Below are 20,753 nucleotides of genomic sequence, written 5' to 3'. Positions count from 1 at the left end.
GCTCGCACACCCGGCCCGCGAAATCGTCCCTCCCTTCGGCCGGCTCGCCCGCCCAGGACCGCCTCACCACAGTGCCCCCCCAGCCCCAAATAATGTCACCCCCTGCCCACGGATCGGCCCTCCTCCGACGGTGGTGGCACTGGACTGAGTCCGCCGCCACCACGCCGAGTTCCCGATGGGTGAGACCATGATAGAGCCACGCCGTCGGGAACTCAGCCGGTTGGGGGCAGAGCATCGGGTGGCGGGCCTTGGGCAATGTCCTGAGGCCGTCGATACGTGGCGCAGCGTACTCAGAGTCCGCCACGTTGGAGTGGGTGGAGCATCGCGAAAGCAGCGTCGTCCCTGATTTCACCGGAAACTTGGATTCTCCATCGGTCGGCGAACACGATTTCGGCGTCGCCAACCGGAGAATCCAGCCCTGGGTTTTTCAGTTTTCATATGTAACATGCATGGGGCCCCTTTTTAAATACTAACAAATTTTAAAAGACAACGGCAATTGTCCAAATGGTGTCATCATGGGAGAAGATAGTAATTCTTGGTGGAGAGCAATATCACAACATCAATAAAAATAACCGGTCACTATCGAGCAAATATGGAAAGCTACCGATAGCATACGCAGATATGTCCACTGGGTCGCTGGGTAACTTCTTGCAGCTCACATGATGCACTGGTTGCTAGGCTTTTGGTCAGAGCCAACCCAGAGGTGCACTTGCTCGGTGGTCAACCCCTCAGTGGGGGAAGGGGTTAGGAGAAGAGCAAAAGCAGGGCGTTGCCCCCCGTTTGATCACTGGTTGACACAGAAAGTGATTTGATGAAGGCCGAAACTTCACCCAAGAGATTCAACTAGAACTCTGATCTTTTAAAAAATGTGAACAAGGTAAATTGTAAGGTGAACGAATTGGTCCATCCCCCGGTCAATAAGAGATACAACGCTTTCGAGTATTAAGTGGTAGGCCATGGGGAAAGTGGCAAATTCAGAAACAACCCTCAAGCCAAATGTATCATAAGTATGCTCAATGATACAAGATAGTGAGATATTAATGGAATGATTAATATCTGAGAAAACTTTGTTCAACATCCATTCTGTCTGGTTAATGATAACCAGTCAGTTGTCTGTGGAGCAATTTTAATGTTGTCAGCATTCATAAATATTAATGAACTTGTTTCTAATAGCATACTTTGAAGTTGAATAAATATGCATCATGTAATGGAATTGAATATAAGCTAATTATAAATCAAGATTTCAATATCACGATCTTCAGATTTATGGCTGTTTTATTTAAAAGAACCACACATGGTTTGCCCTCAGCAATATGTTCTTGTGCGCCGCTCGGTCTTCTTTCTTTGTTTCTTTTTCCCCTCGAGGCAGTGTCCCATGATAAATACATAGAACATAGAAAATACAGCACAGAACAGGCCCGTCGGCCCACGATGTTGTGACGAACCTTTGTCCTAGATTAATCATAGATTATCATTGAATTTACAGTGCAGGAGGCCATTCGGCCCTTTGAGTCTGTACCGACTCTTGGAAAGAGCACCCTACCCAAACTCAACACCTCCACCCAACACCAAGGGCAATTTTGGACACTAAGGGCAATTTATCATGGCCAATCCACCTACCCTGCACATCTTTGGACTGTGGGAGGAAACCGGAGCACCCAGAGGAAACCCACGCAGACACTGGGAGGATGTGCAGACTCCGCACAGACAGTGATCCAAGCCGGAATCGAACCTGGGACCCTGGAACTGTGAAGCAATTGTGCTATCCACAATGCTACCGTGCTGCCCTTAAGAACAAATAAATCTACACTATATCATTTTACCGTAATCCATGCACCTATCCAATAGCTGCTTGAAGGTCCCTAATGTTTCCGACTCAACTACTTCCACAGGCAGTGCATTCCATGCCCCCAGTACTCTCTGGGTAAAGAACCTACCTCTGATATCCCTCCTATATCTTCCACCTTAAATTTATGTCCCCTTGTAATGGTTTGTTCCACCCGGGGAAAAAGTCTCTGACCGTCTACTCTGACTGTCTACTCTATCTATTCCCCTGATCATCTTATAAACCTCTATCAAGTCGCCCCTCATCCTTCTCCGTTCTAATGAGAAAAGGCATAGCACCCTCAACCTTTCCTCGTAAGACCTACTCTCCATTCCAGGCAACATCCTGGTAAATCTCCTTTGCACCTTTTCCAGAGCTTCCACATCCTTCCTAAAATGAGGCGGCCAGAACCGTACATAGTACTCCAAATGTGGCCTTACCAAAGTTTTTGTAGAGCTGCATGATCACCTCACGGCTCTTAAATTCAATCCCTCCGTTAATGAACGCGAGCACACCATAGGCCTTCTTCACAGCTCTATCCACTTGAGTGGCAACTTTCAAAGATGTAAGAACATAGACCCCAAGATCTCTCTGCTCCTCCACATTGCCAAGAACTCTACCGTTAACCCTGTATCCCGCGTTCATATCTGTCCTTCCAAAATGGACAACCTCACACTTTTCAGGGTTAAACTCCATCTGCCACTTCTCAGCCCAGCTCTGCATCCTATCTATGTCTCTTTGCATAAATGCAGGTTCATAATTGTTGGCCGCCCTCCAATATTTCTCATGAGCAACTGTTCTTCATGTGTGACACTGGACAGTGAACGTGTTAGATAGGAGAACATCATAGGCATGTCGGATCCTGTCTTCACTCAATACTGACACAAAGTCAATCCATCAGGATCGGCTGGATAATAATTAACATGAAAACTGGATGATTTTCTTTCCCCCACCCACCCCACTTGCCTGGAGAAAGAAAACGTTAGTGTCACAAACACTGCCTTGACTCAGAATAGACTGGGTAAGCCAACGCAGTAGACAGTTGGTAAAAGTGGGACCTGGGGGAATAAAAATGTTGAAAAACACCGATTTAAAATACAGGTCAAGAACTGCATCTTTAACAAAGATGATTGTTGCAGGGAGGGCAGTGGATGTTGTCTATATGGACTTCAGTAAGGCCTTTGACAAGGTCCCTCATGGCAGACTGGTACAAAAGGTGAAGTCACACGGGATCAGAGGTGAGCTAGCAAGATGGATACAGAACTGGCTAGGTTATAGAAGGCAGAGTAGCAGCAATGGAAGGGTGCTTTTCTGATTGGAGGGCTGTGACTAGTGGTGTTCCGCAAGAATCAGTGCTGGGACATTTGCTGTTCGTAGTATATATAAATGATTTGGAGGAAAATGTAACAGGTCTGATTAGTAAGTTTGCAAACTACACAAAGGTTGGTGGAATTGCGGACAGCGATGAGGACTGTCAGAGGATACAGCAGGATTTAGATCGTTTGGAGACTTGGACGGAGAGATAGCAGATGGAGTTTAATCCAGACAAACGTGAGGTCATGCATTTTGGAAGGTCTAATGCAGGTAGGGAATACACAGTGAATGGTAAAACCCTCAAGAGTATTGACAGTCAGAGAGATCTAGGTGTACATGTCCACAGGTCACTGAAAGGGGCAACACAGGTGGAGAAGGTAGTCAAGAAGGCATATGGCATGCTTGCCTTTATTGGCCGGGGCATTGAGTATAGAAATTGGCAAGTCATGTTGCAGCTGTATAGAACCTTAGTTAGGCCACACTTGGAGTATAGTGTTCAATTCTGGTCACCACACTCCCAGAAGGATGTGGAGGCTTTAGGGAGGGTGCAAAAGAGATTTACCAGGATGTTGCCTGGTATGGAGGGCATTAGCTATGAGGAGAGGTTGAATAAACTCAGTTTGTTCTCACTGGAATGACACGAGGTTGAGGGGCGACCTGATAGAGGTCTACAAAATTATGAGGGGCATAGACAGAGTGGATAGTCAGAGGCTTTTTCCCAGGGTAGAGGGGTCAATTACTAGGAGGCATAGGTTTAAGGTGCGAGGGGCAAGGTTTAGAGAAGATGATCGAGGCAAGTTTTTTTTTTATACACAGAGGGTAGTGGGTGCCTAGAACTCGCTGCCCAAGGAGGTGGTGGAAGCAAGGACGATAGTGACATTTAAGGAGCATCTTGACAAATACATGAATAGGTTGGGAAGAGGGGGATACGGAAGTGCAGAAGATTTTAATTTAGACGGGCAGCATGGTCAGCACAGGCTATGAGGGCCGAAGGGCCTGTTCCTGTGCTGTACTTTTCTTTGTTCTAACCAGCAGGCAGCACCTAATAATAATAATCACTTATTGTCGCAAGTAGGCTTCAATGAAGTTACTGTGAAAATCCCCTAGTCAACATTCCGCCGCCTGTTCGGGGAGGCCGGTATGGGAATTGAACCCGCGCTGCTGGCTTTGTTCTGCATTACAAGCCAGCTGTTTAGCCCACTGTGCTAAACCAGCCCCTGTATGCAATTCAATTCAGCAACACATTGCTAGAAGAAATTAAAGCCTGATTTTTTTTTTTAAACCTTTCCTGGATTGTAATAAAAGTTCTCACCTTCAAGTTATTGTGGTGCAAATAATATTTTTTGAGTGTTGGTATTTAGTGTCAAAATGGGGTGAATGTAAAAAAATTATTAGAAAAAAAATTGCTTATTGTCACAAGTAGGCCTCAAATGAAGTTACTGTGAAAAGCCCCTCGTCACCACATTCCGGCGCCTGTTCGGGGAGGCTGGTACGGGAATCGAACCGTGCTGCTGGCCTGCCTTGGTCTGCTTTAAAAGCCAGCGATTTAGCCCAGTGTGCTAAAGTAGGATGGAAACTGATTTCTTCAGGAGCAGCAGTTTTTTTAAATGTCTGTGATGCCCGTAAAGAACAATGCTGAGTCAATTCATTAGGAATGCCTGAAGAAAACAGACAGATTATGTAATGAGTATATTCACATCTTACAACAGTCAAAGGAAAAACAGGGCAAACCACCACTCAGCAACAAAGGGCAGTTCTGAGAAATTTGAGATCACCCACATAAAAGGAATGGTGAAAAGGTGAATAATCTGATGAGTATGAATGAATTTTAGGAGTTAACAACAGTGCAAGTAGCTCAATGCCAGTTTCCCGTGCAAAACATCTGAATCCAACAGTGTGGATTGGACCAGTGCTCCGTTTGGCTCCCTTGAAGGCAGACAGATGAGCAGATTTTGATTATGAATAAATTAATCTGTTAGGACTACTGAATAAACAGAAGCACCATATGGTCAAGCACGCCAAAAGCTCTGATAAGCTTTGAGGGTTCAATGTGAAAAGCATTAACGTCACTGCTTCAACTACCAAATTCAGCTCATAATTCAACTACAGCGTGTCTTGCTAAAATGCAAACATACATGATTGCAGTGACAAAGGCTAGATATGGAACTAGAGAAGGAAAGCCAAATAAAGCACAGGTCAATAAGTGATTTAAAGATCTAATTTTTAATAAGCCTGAAAATCAGATGCAAATAAGCATTTTATTTCTATATTCCTGTCGACACCCTTTGGCCAAGAAGATTGAGTGTAATTTATCTAATCCCAGTTCTCCACCAGTATACTCTAAAACCACTTACTAGAGGGTGTGAAAAACCATATCAAGGTGCTCCTCCCTCCGTCTGGCATTTCCCAATAATGAAAATGGTTCAGCCCGGGAATTCACTGTGTGGGGGGAAGAATCGGTATTGTCTAACATCGCTTGGATTCTTATTTGCCCTCCTCCTGCATTTCTCAAGTTTCTAAAATCAGGAAAACTGATTTGGAGGCTGCTGGCATGTACCAGCACAAAGGACCATAATTAACAAGTGCAGCTGAAATGATACGATCGAAGCTTGTGTTAAGGCTGAGCCTGAGGTGAAATTCAGTGTGACCTCACCAGCTGACAGAAAGTAATTGCAGCATTCAAGCAGATTGGCAGAGGGTATCCTCAGACACACAATTTGTTGGAAATTCTTCAAAAAGGTGCAAAAGTTCTTAAATTTGCCAGAAAATAACAGTATTGAAGCTATTTTCCCCCTCTTTCATCCATTGTGCATTCCCTCTCCTTATACAACACCTTGGTGACAGTTCAAGGCAGCAAGATAAGATGAAATCGATCACTGCAAAGATATTTGGCCCAAAGTTCAATCTCCCTCCGACTCCCTCTGAAATGCACCTGCCTGGCTAACACGTGATGTTATTGAGATCAAGGAATCAACGGCAATGACAGCTGTTAGGATAGAGCTACCATTATGAATATAAAACATAGGCCATATATGTAAGCACTATAAAAATATTCATCACAAAAACTGTAGGACAACTGAGAAAAGACCACAATGAATATACATTTTAAATAAAAATGCTACTGTAATTGAATAAATGTTGGTTTAATTCTAGGGTATAGATGGCATGCATAAGGGAAGATAAATAATACTAATAATAATCTTTATTGTCACAAGTAGGCTTACATTAACACTGCAATGAAGTTACTGTGAAAATCCACCAGTCACCACACTTAGACGCCTGTTTGGGTACACCGAGGGAGAATTCAGAATATCCAAATCATCCAGCAGCACGGCTTTCAAACTTGTAGGCGGAAATCGAAGCACCCGGAGGAAAGCCACGCAGACACAGGGAGAACGTGCAGACCCCGCACAGACAGTGACCCAAGCCGGGAATCATACCCTGGTCCCTGGCGCTGTGAAGCAACTGTGCTGAACATCCTCGATCCTGGTGAAAATAATAATCGTCTAATTCTTTCCGACATACATTACTTTACATAATAACCTTACGTAGTACTCCGGACAATAGTGTTGCACTACTTCCTTCAATAGGAGTCAACAATTCCATAATACAATTGAGTAAAAGAAAAATAAACTTCGGCTTTCTTTTATAAAGGAAAATACACATCTTATAACATACATAGGAATTTTTTTTCTTTTATAAATTTAGAGTACCCAATTCATTTTCTTCCAATTAAGGGGCAATTTAGGGTGGCCAATCCACCTAACCTGCGCATCTTTGGATTGTGGGGGTGAGACCCACGCAGACAAGGGAAGAATGTGCAAACTCCACACGGACAGTGGCCCAGAGCTGGGATCGAACCTGGAACCTCGGCGCCGTGAGACAGCAGTGCTAACCACTGTGCCACCGTGTGGCCCTAAGATCTGAAAATCTGAGTGAACTGCACTTGCGTAAGGGGTGGTGAATATTGCTCACAGCCATGGCAAAGTATTTAGATAACTGCTACAGAAAACAAAATTAAATCTGGAACAATGGGGGTGTACTGACGTTAACATTACCGTACACAATACCAGTGTCATGTTTCGGGAATACACTTACTTTGTAATTATCTCCAAAGTTACAGCAGTAACCACAGGTCAGAGGAAGCAATCTGCAAGCAGCTACAATTGGAACTATGCAAACGTGTTCACTCAGGTTTATGCATGAGAGGGTAGAATTTTCTATTAGAAGAAATTTACAGACTCCAAACATCAAGCGAGAAAAAGGTCAAGGAAATAATGGAAAAAAAAGTAATTACACCTCAAAGCACTGTAAACCGAAGAATTGGATTTCCAAATTATATCAAAATGTGAGAATTAATGTTTTTATTTTGTAATTAAAAGTAGTGTTAGAAAAACTCAGCAGGTCTGCCAGCACGTGTGAAGGGAGAGAAAGAGGTAATAGAGTTAAATCGGAAGTCATATTTGACTCGAAACATCAACTGTTTCTCTATTGCCAAACCTGCTGAGATTTTTCAGCATTGCTTTTGTTTCAGATTTCCAGAATTCACGGTATTTTGCTTTACTTTTAAGTGTAAAATGTATGCTGATTCAATTTTCAAAATATTATCAGCATTGTACTAATCTTCAATGTTAATCATGCAAAATGCTTTTAAAAAAGACAGTGCTTACAATAAGGAAACTTGTTCCTAACTTGGTACGGCCTCCCACTTCATCCCCTAGTGTTTTGCAACTTGTGCAACCTCTTGCCCAGGCCCTTATGGTGCGCAAGTTTGACTAACCACATCTAAAACCAAATAACATGCTCTGGCTACATCTTTTATCACAAGATACTGGAGATTAATTTGCTTCATACAAGTACAAATGAACATGTCAGAGTGTATTTAATTTATGGATTTGAATATCAGATTCCTATAATTCAGTAGTGAAGAACTACTTTAGCCCAAGTCATAGCGTACCCCTACATATAACAAAGCGGAAAATTCAAGGTTTGCCTGGAAGCGTTTGTGTAAAATGTGTACATAAACAAGCATTAAACAAAAGCTGGAGAAAGTACTTCATTTTGAGTCTCCGTGCCTCATATTAGGCCAGTCCGAGAGCCGAAACAGAAAATACTGGATAATCTCGGCAGGTCTGACAGCGTCTGTGGAGCTAACACTGAGTCTGGATGACTCTTTGTCAAAGCTAGAGAGAACTGAGAATAGGATGATATTTATACTGTTGTGAGTGGGAGGGGTGGAACGCCAGGGTTGGATAGAGAACAAGCGATAGATGGAGATTGACATGCCACAACAGTAGATCTGCTGGTAGGAGCAGCCCCGAGCAAGAGCAGCAGTAGTGCATGTTTAAAAATGGAACAAACAACAAAATCAGTTAAAGCTGGCTGTGAATGAAGCCTAACAGAGGCAACGCATCAGCTTAGCTTTCGCCCGTGACCAGACTCAATAACACACACCAAGTCAATCTGTGCCTTCTCTTTATGTCATCAACATTCACTCAGCAAGACACAAATAACACTGAAGCGAATAATTCTTTGCTGATGAAGAGTTGTTTTTTGTCAGAGGTCCATCAACATCAACTATGGTCTACATTAAGATAATGACTCCAAAACATTTGCTGGAGAATTGGATTTTTTCTCGGTTTCTCTCCTGAAGATGGTAACACAGCCCACACCATCAAAATGGGCCAGTAAGTAATTCCCCATACAGGTGATGGTTAAGCAGGAGGAAAATCACAGCTGTGCTCGATCCTGTCCTTGCCCAACATCTACTAAGCATACATTTCATGCGGGACCATTAGAGTAAATAACGGGCAGCACGGTAGCATTGTGGATAGCACAATTGCTTCACAGCTCCAGGGTCCCAGGTTCGATTCCCGGCTTGGGTCACTGTCTGTGCAGAGTCTGCACGTTCTCCCTGTGTCTGCGTGGGTTTACTCCGGGTGCTCCGGTTTCCTCCCACAGTCCAAAGATGTGTGGGTTAGGCGGATAGGCCATGCTAAATTGTCCTTAGTGTCCAGAATTGCCCTTAGCATTGGGTGGGGTTACTGGGTAATGGGGATAGGGTGGAGGTGTGGACCTTGGGTAGGGCGCTCTTTCCAAGAGCCAGTGCGTACTCAATGGGCCGAATGGCCTCCTTCTGCACTGTAAATTCTATGTAAAAAACAATGGAACCTACCCCCATACTTTTTTTACCTTCCTAGCCCAAGGATATTGAATAACATATATTGCCCTAACTTCCTGCCCTTGCCATGGTTGTGTCTCAGCTTCTCTCCAATGGGTGGCAGAAGAAAGTGAGGGTATTGGCAGGAGGGCTTCATAAAATTTGTGCAGGCCACAAACCCAAGATAAGAAGCTACCAGTCCTGCACTTGCTTTGCAAGGCTTCACCCAGGTTAATGGTTGCCATTGTGACAGCGCATGCCTGGCCATCCTGGGCCAGGAAGCTGGATGGGGTCTCTTCTGATTCTTCTGTGATGGGGAATATGGAGAGTTTGATTGAAACCTATATAAGATATGAAATAATAACATTTTTAGAAAGTAGATTAAAATACAGAGTTCCATATATGATGTATATGTTGATCTAGAATGTGCAAACTTTAAATTATATACTGAATACTACAATGTTGCTTCATTGCGCTTGTTTTTGCAGAATCAGATGTCATGTTAATTTTCAATGTTGAAATGGAGTCACGTGGAAAAGTTTGGGACCCTCCATCAAGCAGCTAAGCTAAATTGACCAGTCAAGACTGAGATTTAATTCTTCGTCAATGCAAGCAGTTGATCTCAATTGGAGCGGTGGTAGAGGCAACTCTTCATTTCTGTATTGACGAGCATAATACCTGGTTCAGTTGTGAAGTTCCTCAACTCTAGCAGTCTATTGACACTCACCAATTCTCAGGCATGAATAATGGTCATTTGGTCGAGTTACCTTGGAAGGGTGATTTACACCAATGGAACAATGGTTAAGGGAGTGATGGGAGAAATAAAAGCTTAAGAATCTTTTTTTCAGAATTAAGAGAGCAGACTGATTGGTTGTCATATATTTATTTTTATAAATTCATCCCACTTTACTGTACAGTGTTGTCATCTTCCCAAATGAAGGTGAAGTAATCAGCTTCAGGACACACAGTTCGCCCTGCCAACGTAAAGAAACAGCCGTTAAGCGGAAAACATTTAACACACGGGTGGAAAGAACAAATGCAAATCCTACACAAATTCCCGAAACTGATAAATGCTATCCACACCTTGATATAAACAATGCACCAATGGTTTTCCTTGGGTTGAATGTTTGCACTCAAGTTGCAAGGGCCGGTAATGCAAATATAACTTTCTATTTGAGCGCAGTGTCCAGATTAGTGAAGCAAACAGAGGCAATATGATAAAGCTCTGGGAAAATTACTTCAAATCTGGTTGGTATGACCTTGGGTATTATCACATCAACACCAAGATTGACATCCCAGTACATCCCAGCTAATAAGTGACTTTCTACGAGTCACCCAATTGCCCCGTCCTCAATCAGAGTCGATGCAAGCACTGACTATAATTTTAAAAAACAACAATGTTGTCCCAAAGGATTCGCTGAGCATGGCGGTATTTTTAAATATTTCACAGGATATTGCCAATTACAAAATGGCAAAATAATCAACAAATGTCAGAACATTTGAAAATAAGCAAAATAACTATCCTTTGGCTCTCAGCATTTAGTTATTATCCAAATTTTACTTGCCCTAAGATTTTTCCTATGGGTTTATATCTCAGTTCTAAAGCATTCAATGAATGTATAAATATAGTGCTGCTACAAAATAATTTAAACCACATAATTTATTATATTAAGGTGGTTAGATATTTCTTGTATTTATCAGTTCTAAAAGACCTGGAAATCACCTGGTGTTCTGAAGATGACAGAAGATGATCAAAGTCCCACCTCTAATAAACCTTCTCACAACTGGCTTACCAAGGGTCAGTTAGAAAGGAGTGACACGCATTAATTTCAGACTGAAAGTAGAACCTATTTTGATGTATGTCACACTTAAAAGTAAACACAGCTCATGTTTAAAGCCTTGCTGACAAGTGTCACTTTTAACCATTAGCCTGACAGGTCGGATACACACATACAAATTACACTGCCACAAAGTCAGAGTTTAAGGCAAGGTAACTTACCTGATGGTACAGTAATCAAATACATTACACAATATCAGAACCCAGTAATTAAGTAGCATATTAGGCAGAAAATACTGTGCATTTGGGTAAAATTACCTCAATGTTTCCTACTGGAAGTTTAGATTACTGTAAACAGTACCCCGGTAAAAGGACTAATGCCCCCCATATACTGCGAAAAATTAAGAAATTAAAAATACTAGAAATAAACACAGAAATTTTAATTTCATACAGCTTACTTCAGACTCAGATAAGGTCAGGAGCCTGTGTCTGTCCAGCAGTCCGCGAGGAATACCAAAAATAATACAAAGAGGAAGAGCAATGTTACAGGGCTACTCCCGTGAGATCTTGAAGCAACGTTTGATGGCTGGTGCAGACATAATGGGCCAAAGGGCCTCTTTCCGTGCTGCAAGAACTCAGACTATGAACTGTCAGAAAAAAGAATTTCACGCTCTGAAAAAAGCTCCCAAAACAAGAGTTCCAGAACTAACCTTGTGAAAATATAAAACCATGAATATCCATTATCCCCCATCACACATAATTTCATAATACGACTGAACCCCAGAGAAACTTTCAGAGCAATGAGACACTGAACTAAGAAATCGGACGCATACAATCTACCTGCGTACAATCTACCTGCGTACAATCTACATTCCAATAACTATTCAGCAAACACTTTGGAATCAAAACAATTTCCAAATTTGTGGATGACACTGAATTGGGGTGGATGGCCAATATGGAGGACTGCAACAAATTTCAGGAAGACATTAATAAACTTGCAGAATGGGTAAATAATTGGCAAATGAAGTTCAACACAGATAAATGTACATTTTGATGGGAAGAATAGGGAGGTCACATTACATGAAAAGTGCAAAGTCTCGTTGGGGTAGAGGAATAAAGGGATCAAGGAATACAAGCCATAAGACACAGGAGCAGAATTAGGCCACTCGGCCCATCGAGTCTGCTCTGCCATTCAATCATGGCTGATATTTTCTCATCCCCATTCTACCTTCTCCCCTGATTCCTTTAATCAAAAGAATACAAACAGATCAAATGAGTGGGCAAAACATTGGCAGGTGGAATATAATGCAGGAAAATGTGAAGTTATGCATTTTTGTAGGAAGAATCAAGGAGCTGAATAATTTAAGATGGGGAAATTTAAGAGGAGGTGGTGGAAGCAGGGACGATAGGGACATTTAAGGGGCATCTTGACAAATATATGAATAGGATGGGAATAGAAGGATACGGACCCAGGAAGTGTAGAAGATTGTAGTTTAGTCGGGCAGCATGGTCGGCACGGGCTTGGAGGGCCGAAGGGCCTGTTCCTGTGCTGTACATTTCTTTGTTCTTTGTTCTTTGAAAGACTGCAGAAAATTGTAGCTCAGAGAGATTGGTGGGGTCTTCGTGCTTAAATCACAAAAAGCTAGCTGCAAGTTCAGCAGGTAATAGGGAAGGCAATGGAATGTTGGCCTTTATTTCAAAGGGAATGGAGTGTAAAAATAGGGAAGTTTTGCTAAAACTACACACGGCACTGGTTAGACCATACCTGAAATACTATGAACAGTTTGGGTTCCCTTATCTAAGGGGAAAGATATGCTGGCATTGGAGGCAGTCCAGAGAAGGTTCACCCAGTTGATCCGGGATATTTTATGACAAGTTGAGTCATTTTTGCCTGCAGTCATTGAAATTTAGAAGAATGGAGAGGTGATCTTATTGAGACATATCGGATTCTCGGGGGGTTTGACAGGATGGATGCTAAGAGGAGGTTTCCCCTTCTGGGAGAGTCTAGGACCAGAGGGCATAATCTCAGAGTAAGTGATCGCCCATTTAAGACAGAGATGAGGAGGAATTTCTTCTCTCAGAGGGGAGTGAATCTGTGGAACTCTTCACCGCAGAGAGCTGTAGAGGCTGGGTCGTTAAGTATGTTCCAGGCCAGACTTCCGGGTGCGGCGATGACCAGCCAAGTCGCACGTTTCGGCAGCTCCCGGTGGAACGGACTTTTGGGCTCTTAATAGGAGCCCCAACGGCAATTTTAACAGCTAAAAACACTGTGCGGTAAACCAGAAGGGAATTCCCCCTGGACACGGATGGAAAAAGGAGAGGAAAGTGCCGGATTGCGGAGGATCCTCTAGAGCAGCAGCAAGGAAGGCAAGCACAAAGCAAGATGGCGTCGGAAGGTGGCCGTCTAGTATGGGGCCCTGACCAACAAGAGTTCCTGCGGCGCTGTGTGGAAGAACTTAAAAAGGAGATGAAGAAGGAGCTGCTGGCCCCGATATTACAGGCAATTGAGGGGCTAAAGGAGGTGCAAAAGACCCAGGAGCAGGAGCTTCGGGTCGTGAAGGCAAAGGCCGCTGAAAATGAAGACAAAATACAGGGCCTGGTGGTGAAGACAGATGCACGAGGCACAACACAAAAGGTGTGTGGAAAGGCTGGAGGTGCTGGAGAATAATGCGAGGTGGAAGAATTTAAGGATTCTTGGTCTTCCCGAAGGTGCAGAAGGGGCGGACGTCGGGGCATATGTGAGCACGATGCTTCACTCGTTAATGGGATCGGAGGCCCCGACGAGCCCGTTGGAGGTGGAGGGAGCTTATAGAGTTATGATGCGAAGACCGAGGGCTGGAGAAATACCTCGAGCCATAGTGGTGAGATTTCTCCGATATAATGACAGAGAGATGGTCCTCAGATGGGCGAAGAAAACTCGGAGCAGTAGGTGGGAGAACGCGGTGATCCGCGTATATCAAGATTGGAGTGCGGAGGTGGCGAGGAGGGGGGCAAGTTTTAATCGGGCCAAGGCGGTGCTTCACAAAAGGAAGGTCAAATTTGGAATGTTGCAGCCGGCAAGACTGTGGGTCACACACCAAGGGAAGCACCACTACTTTGAGACGGCAGAAGAGGCGTGGACATTTATTAGTCATAGAATTTACAGTGCAGGAGGCCATTCGGCCCATCAAGTCTGCACCAGCTCTTGGAAAGAGCACCCTACCCAAGGTCAACACTGCCACCCCATTCCCATAACCCAGTAACCCCACCCAACACTAAGGGCAATTTTGGACACGAAGGGCAATTTATCATGGCCAATCCACCTAAACTGCACATCTTTGGACTGTGGGAGGAAACCGGAGCACCCGGAGGAAACCCACGCACACACGGGGAGGATGTGCAGACTCTGCACAGACAGTGACCCAAGCTGGAATCAAACTTGGGACCCTGGAGCTGTGAAGCAATTGTGCTATCCACAAGGCTACCGTGTTGCTATTGTGGAGAAGCTGGAATAGGCGGGCCAGAAAAAGAACGTTTGGGACAAAGTGGTGGGGTGATTCCGTGGGGTGAAGGGGGGGAAAAGGGGGGGAAGGGATGATCTCTCAAGTTGTTAATCTTGCGACCCTGTAACTTTTCTCTCTTCCCCATGTCGTGGGGGAGAGGGGGGAGGGAGGATGCGGAATTGTGGGCGCCGGCCATTAGGGGTGGTGCCAAGTGGGAAACCCGGGCTTTGTTCCCGCGCTATGGTAATCATGGCGGGAACAGGGAAGCAGGAAGGAGGGGGCCTTGCACAGTGGGGGCCGAGGTCACGGGGGAAGCCGAGGTCACGGGGGAAGCCGAGGTCAGCCAGAGTTTGCTGACTTCTGGGAGCAACATGGGGGAAGGTTTTGATACAGCAGAAAGTGGTGATTTAAAAAAAAATTAAATTTAGAGTATCCAATTTTCTTTTCCTCCAATTAAGGGGCAATTTAGCATGGCCAATCCACCTATCTTGCACATCTTTGGGTTGTGGGGACGAGACCCACGCAGACACGAGGAGAATGTGCAAACTCCACACAGACAGTGACCCAGGGCCAGGATCGAACCTGGGACCTCGGCAGCGTGAAGCAGTAATGCTAACCACTGCGCCACCGCGCTGCCCCAGAAAGTGGTGATTTAAGCAGAGTGGTGAAAATGTGGGACTTGTTATCACGGAGTGGCTGAAGCAAAAAAGTATTGATATATTTATGGTGAGCGTAGACATGAAGGGATAGACAGGTTACAATGATCGATTTAGATGAGAAAAGACGGCAGAAAGTTCAACTAGAACATAGAAACGAGCATGGGCAGCTTGAGCCAAATGGCTTATTAATGTGTCCTATATTTCTGCCTGATCCTATGAAAAAGGAGAGAGTTCAACAAATTTTCCAAGGAGGAGTGTAGCAATATCTTAGCCAAAAAAAAATAAATGTTGAATAAACTAGAACATCTCAAAAAACTGTAGAATATAGCTGGGGATTAATTACAAACATCCAGGTTTGAAGAAAAGCTGTAAAACTCTCAATATTACATTATGCATAAACAAAGGCCATTCTAAATTTGTAACCTATTCTTGGATGAAAAAGCAATCTACCAGTATGAGCCAGTCAGATGGTGTTAAATCCCACAGCACAGCTCAAAAGGCAGAGAATTTAGGCCACTTTCCCTCCCTCAATTAATGCTACCAAAAACAGACCAACTTGTTATTCACCTCACTGCAGTTTGAGATCTTAGTGAGCACAGAACAGCTGTGTCTGCCTACACAAACTTTGGTTTGTGGAGTGCTTTGAGATCATTCAGAGACATGGTAATGTGCAAAGCAAACACACATTTTCCTCACACAAATTGCTCAACCTAAAGTTTTTAGAGAAACCCCCAAATGTAGTCACATTTCTGATTTGCAGATGTAAAACAAACTTTTTAAAAAAACTTGTGCTGTAATTTTTAAAAAATGTAAGATCAAGAGGCTGCGGTCGATCAGATCAGGCCTCGGCCCCATCCAGGACTTCTTTTTCGTAGATTCTACACATTAAATATATGTACAAGTGATGTTATTTGGATCTCCCTTCAAATTTATACAAAACACTTCCCCAACCCAAGAGGACATCTACAACTAAAAGTGGAGTGGCTTTTAAACCAATTGCACAATGCAAATCCAAAGTAAACATTTGAATTCTGAGAATTACGTTTTTTTTTTCTTAAATTCTTCATTCCTCCAATTACTTTGTCCCTAGGTTCACAAGATGTAATGCCTCTTGCTTTGGCAAATAAAATTAGCAACAATGATCATAATTTATCATTTACATCAGCCATATATTTTTACTTATGGTGTTATTAAAAATGCTTCTAATAATCAATGCAACATCAGACATGGCATTTTGCAATGTCAATATCATAATAATTTTACTGCAATTTTTCCCCCTTCATATTCTTATTTTTCTGGCTCTTTCTGGTACTTTTACAAATTATGGGACAGAGTTTCATACTAATGGAAACGCAGCCAACAAAGCTGTTCTCATCAATACGTACACTATGATTAATATGGACAATAGAGCAGTTTTGATTTTTCTTCTTTCATTCTCCCCCGCCCACAACCGGCCCATCCCTGCAAATGTGACATCCATTTGCGTGAATAAAGCTCAGGTCAACAAAATTGCTGAGCATCTCTCCTGTTCCTGAAGATAATTGCATGTACCCTACCCACGCATCCTTTTCCAACGTGTGAAGATTGACAGTGAGCATTTCCAGGGTAATCACAACTGAGCCCAATGCCATCCACCCAAATGTATTTTCATCAGCAGTTTCAGCATTATTGGTGGATAAGGAAGCCTGACTGATTTTCATCCCGCCCTTTCGTTCAATATCCCAATGCAGGTGGGCAAAATGGAATCTAACTCGAGAAGTGTAATATGATGCATTTGAGGAAGTCAAACTTGGCAAGGATTACACAGTAGATGGGAGGACAATAATAGGTGTAGAGGAAGTGAGGGAGCTTGGAGTGAATGTCCACAGATCCCTGAAGGCGGCAGGACAGGTTGGTACTGTGGTTAAGGCAAATGGAATCCTTTCATTTACTGGTCAAGGTGCACAATACAAGACCATGGAGGTTCTGCTGGAACTAAATAAAACATTACTTAGGCCACAACTTAAGTAGTGTGTGTAGGTCTGGTCACCTCATTACAAAAAGCATATAATTGTACTGGAGAGGTTATAAAGGAGATGTAGGACGTTTCCAGGACTGGAAAGTTGCAGCTACCAAGAAAAATTGGACAGGGTGGGGTTGTTCTCCTTGGAACAGAGGAGGCAGAGAGGAGATTTGATGGAGGTACAAAATTGGGAGGGACCTACTGTAGAGTGGATGAGAAGGTCTTTTTACTTTTGCAGAAAGGTCAATGACTTTGGGGCATAGATTTAAAGTGACTGGTAAAACGATTACAGGGGAAGCAAGGAACATTTTTTTCACCCAGATAGTTGTGTAAGGGCCTAGCACTCGCTGCCTGAAAGGGCAGTGCAGGTAGAAATCCTCAATTCATTTAAAGTGCATGGAACTGCACCTCAAGTGCCATAATCTGTAGGGCTAGATCATTTTTCAGCCATCGCAGACATGATCAACCAAGTGGCCCCTTTCTGTGCAGTAAATTTCCTATGATTCCATTCTAACACTATTGAGCCCAACTATAGAATTTAATGCTACCCAATTCAGATTAGCTAATTAAGCACAAAACAAAAAGATCACCCTCCGATGTAAACTGGCCTTGTTGGGACAGGTACTCAAGGAAAAGAAAATCCAAATTAATTTCTTGAACATTAGAAGAAAACTAAAATATTAATCAGTTATAAATAATGTATCCTCCAGGAAGGGGAAACTGGGATACTGTATAGAGATTGAACTGTATGGTACAGAACTTACAAAATGTGTCATCTAGTGGTAGAACTTTAGCAATGCAACTACATCAAGTAGCAATAGCCAACACATACAAATGCACATTAAAATGAATTATTCATGTATCCTCAAGGCTCAAGTTGTGAAAATCAGTGTGTATAGTGTGTAAGCTACAAAGATGAAAAATTTTCAAGTGCAGGAAAATGTCACGGTAGTTGATCTTGGTCGGTGTATCTGTAAGCCAGAGTGTGCTCCTGAGTCAGGAGGTACCCAAGATGTGCACTTTGGATCATTTTCTAGTGAGAACACCCTCAGGCCTCTCACCCCTTAATTTCATGTCAGATACCACAGTTAAAACTGGTGTGCAAATCTGTACGTAATCTGATATTACAGTAAGCAGCTATCTACAACTCTTCCTACAAACAGAATTTGCAGGGTTTGTTTAACCTTAAGACCATAAGACATAGGAGCGGAAGTAAGGCCATTCGGCCCAGCGAGTCCACTCCACCATTCAATCATGGCTGATTTCAACTCCATTTACCCACTCTCTCTCCAAAGCCCTTAATTCCTCGAGAAATCAAGAATTTATCAACTTCTGTCTTAAAGACACTCAACGTCCCTCCACCGCCCTCTGTGGCAATGAATTCCACAGACCCACCACTCTCTGGCTGAAGAAATTTCTCCTCATCTCTGTTCTAAAGTGACTCCCTTTTATTCTAAGGCTGTGCCCCGGGTCCTAGTCTCCCCTGCTAATGGAAACAACTTCCCTACGTCCACCCTATCTAAGCCATTCATTATCTTGTAAGTTTCTATTAGATCTCCCCTCAACCTCCTAAACTCCAATGAATATAATCCCAGGATCCTCAGATGTTCATCGTATGTTAGGCCTACCATTCCTGGGATCATCCGTGTGAATCTCCGCTGGACCCGCTCCAGTGCCAGTATGTCCTTCCTGAGGTGTGGGGCCCAAAATTGCTCTCAGTATTCTAAATGGGGCCTAACTAATGCTTTATAAAGCTTCAGAAGTACATCCCTGCTTTTATATTCCAAGCCTCTTGAGATAAATGACAACATTGCATTTGCTTTCTTAATTACGGACTCAACCTGCAAGTTTACCTTTAGAGAATCCTGGACTAGGACTTCCAAGTCCCTTTGCACTTCAGCATTATGAATTTTGTCACCGTTTAGAAAATAGTCCATGCCTCTATTCTTTTTTCCAAAGTGCAAGACCTCGCACTTGCCCACGTTGAATTTCATCAGCCATTTCTTGGACCACTCTCCTAAACTGTCTAAATCTTTCTGCAGCCTCCCCACCTCCTCCATACTACCTGCCCCTCCACCTATCTTTGTATCATCGGCAAACTTAGCCAGAATGCCCCCAGTCCCGTCATCTAGATCGTTAATATATAAAGAGAACAGCTGTGGCCCCAACACTGAACCCTGCGGGACACCACTCGTCACCGGTTGCCATTCCGAAAAAGAACCTTTTATCCCAACTCTCTGCCTTCTGCCTGACAGCCAATCGTCAATCCATGTTAGTACCTTGCCTCGAATACCATGGACCTAACCTTCTTAATTAGTTTTAAAAGCAACATATCTATGTGAAAGATGGACCAGAATTGTGATGACTGTTCAGCTCGTATTCAAAGGAATACTTAATTCCTTATGGACAGGAGGAAAAGCTCTAAAGCATGAAGCCAGATAACCAGATGGAGTATCTCATCTCAAGGGGCATGAAAAGATAAACATCCAAAATATAAATGCACTACATTCCAATGTTCAAAAAAGACTAAATGCTAAACCAAAATGATGCTGTATCAACCTCTTTTTGTGGCACCAAAATCATTACCTCCCCATCTCAGAAGGATTCCAATAAACAGCATGAATACATTTGGAACCAAAGAAAGTATTCTTCAGAAGAGGAGTGATCAAAGCCTGGCAAGCAGCAACTGGGGTCAATAACAACACTTTGAACCTGACATGAATATCAAAACCTTGGAAGTCACATTCCTCATGATAGTGGAGGGCGTACACTGCACTACTTCCGCAGCACACTCTGGCGTTTCAACATGGTCGAGTCATTGCATGCATTGTTTGGCAAATCCAATTCGGTATCCCAAGATTTTAAGCAGCATAGCAGAAACTAATATAAATAATGCAGTGTACTGCTTCAAAGTTCAAAAGATTAAGCAAAGTGCTATAATATTCTCAGCATAAGGTGCATCATCTTCTATTATTATGACCGTTGGACTTTATAAAAAGGTTATGTTTTAAACCGTCTCTTTTAATTTAAGGTAGAACAGAATGACCTGGAAGAGGTGGTGTGAAGTTGTTCAAACTCCTGCGTAGCAACGGGCCCACATGATTTGGTTGTCATGAGCATAGGAGGCCCAGATCAAGTCCTACTAAAAGTCAACTACGGGTTTTAATACCGGGGTGCAGAGGGCAAGACTCTATGCAGACATACCAGGCAGTCAGTCAAAAGTTGGGGAAGTAGACCCACATCAGTGCTGCTATGCTAGGTAGAAGAAAAATACTTCTTTTGAGTTATTCACTAAGCAGAGGGCAGGTGTTGACAGAAGAGTTAAAGACCACAAAATCACAAGAGGGTATGTACCGCAATGGGAAATCGACTTGAAGGGGACTTTGTTTAAAAGCAGCCCATGTGCAAATGCAAGACCTGGGCGATATCCAGGTTTGGGCTGACAAACTGCAAATTACATTTGTGCCAAACAATTGTCAGGCAATGACCTCCCCAATAAGAGAGAATCAAACCATCGCCCCTTGACATTCAATG

General features: G+C 43.2%; 1 protein-coding gene across 1 annotated transcript in view; it reads right to left on the bottom strand.

Annotated features, from left to right (window-relative positions):
• Positions 1-10,166: 10,166 nt before the first annotated feature.
• The window catches only part of atp5f1d (ATP synthase F1 subunit delta), a 34,036-nt gene continuing 23,449 nt past the window's right edge, over positions 10,167-20,753 (bottom strand). Inside the window, exon 5 of the mRNA XM_072482067.1 lies at positions 10,167-10,273. The gene's annotated coding sequence lies outside the window, so the exon portion shown is untranslated. The remainder of the gene's footprint in view (positions 10,274-20,753) is intronic.

This window comes from Scyliorhinus torazame, chromosome 18 (genome assembly GCF_047496885.1).
Source record: "Scyliorhinus torazame isolate Kashiwa2021f chromosome 18, sScyTor2.1, whole genome shotgun sequence".
Taxonomy (NCBI): domain Eukaryota; kingdom Metazoa; phylum Chordata; class Chondrichthyes; order Carcharhiniformes; family Scyliorhinidae; genus Scyliorhinus; species Scyliorhinus torazame.
This window is presented reverse-complemented; position numbering and strand designations above follow the sequence as displayed.